Here is a 1347-nt window from a genome sequence, read left to right as displayed (position 1 = left end):
TCATAAAAAAAAACTTTCAATGTCAATATAAACATGCAAAAATATTTTAACAAATTGGCATAATAAAAATTTGTCATACCTAAAACAATTTTTGTCAAAAATTGCTTATATTTTGCCACTAAATATAAATAACCGTACTCGTGCATTCAAACTGTAAATTCCTCGTCACGACCCAGCATCATGATACAAGTGACCCTGCCTTGTATCTTTATTAATGGTCTGTAATCATGTTTCACTCAATTTTCGTAAATACTTTTTCAATATCAGTTTTGTTTTTCTCGAGATTCTCGGGTAAATATTTATCTACTGTTGAGCGGTCCCCCTCGTCGGTAGTCAAACTTTCTGGTTTTAGACACTAGACACCTGACTACGGCTAATACTCGGATGCCTACGTTTGACACTTATTACTCGTATATATATTATATTGTATTCGTATTAGGTCTACCGCGTATAAACTATATTTATAAATATATACCTATACAATAATAATAATAATGAAAATAAAACACCGACAGGCTGTGTAAATATTACGCGGTAGCAACGTGGACGCCGCGGTGACGTCACGTCACTCGGTGACGTCAGTTGACGACTCAACGCACGCACCGACCGCCGCCGCCGCCGTGTCATCTGAACGAATACGTATTATAATATTACTATGTATATGGCCAACAGGCTGGCGGCCGGTATCGGCCCGTCGAATTTACCGCGACGGCGGCGTCCGGCGCTTCGTCGTATACGGAGTCGCCTTGGGTCTGCCGCCTACGGATACGACGACGCCACCGCACGGGCGGCAGCGACTCGCCGCGTGTGTGTATGTTTGGATCTCGTCATCATTTTTACGCCGGCGTGTGTGTGTGTGTTTGGATTTTGTTTGTGTGTAGTAAAGTCGCCGGCACCCTTCAAACGCCGATCAGAACGCGTACGTACAGGTGCGGACCGCGTGCGCTAACGACACCGACACCGCGACTGCAGCCGCCGCTTGTACGTTCGTCGTGCCGATTTTTCGTCGCTTTCGGTGTTTTTTTTTCTCTGCTGTAGTTTGCGTTTATTATTGTTTCTCTGTTTAATTTTTTATTTTCATCGCTTCCGTTGTGCCGCCGTCGTTTACGCCCGGTGGTGCGCCGGATGCCGGCCGATGCGCTGCGCTGACCATGGCACGGACGGCGGCGGCCGTCGTCGCACCGCACCGACGGCTGCTGGTGTGCGCGGGACATGAGAAAGACCGGTGCGGCGGCCGGTGGCGACGACGACGACGGTGACGGCGGCGGCAAGTCCCTGCGGCTGAGGCGACGCCAACGGGTCGGTCCGGCGGCGCAGGCGGACCGAGAGGAGGGGCGTCTGCACGCG

The sequence above is a fragment of the Adelges cooleyi genome, unplaced genomic scaffold, assembly GCF_023614345.1.
Source record: "Adelges cooleyi isolate 19-005CV unplaced genomic scaffold, UGA_ACOO_1.1 ACOO_flye_CR_arks_rails_tigmint_CR_PRNA_2, whole genome shotgun sequence".
Lineage (NCBI taxonomy): Eukaryota > Metazoa > Arthropoda > Insecta > Hemiptera > Adelgidae > Adelges > Adelges cooleyi.
This window is presented reverse-complemented; position numbering follows the sequence as displayed.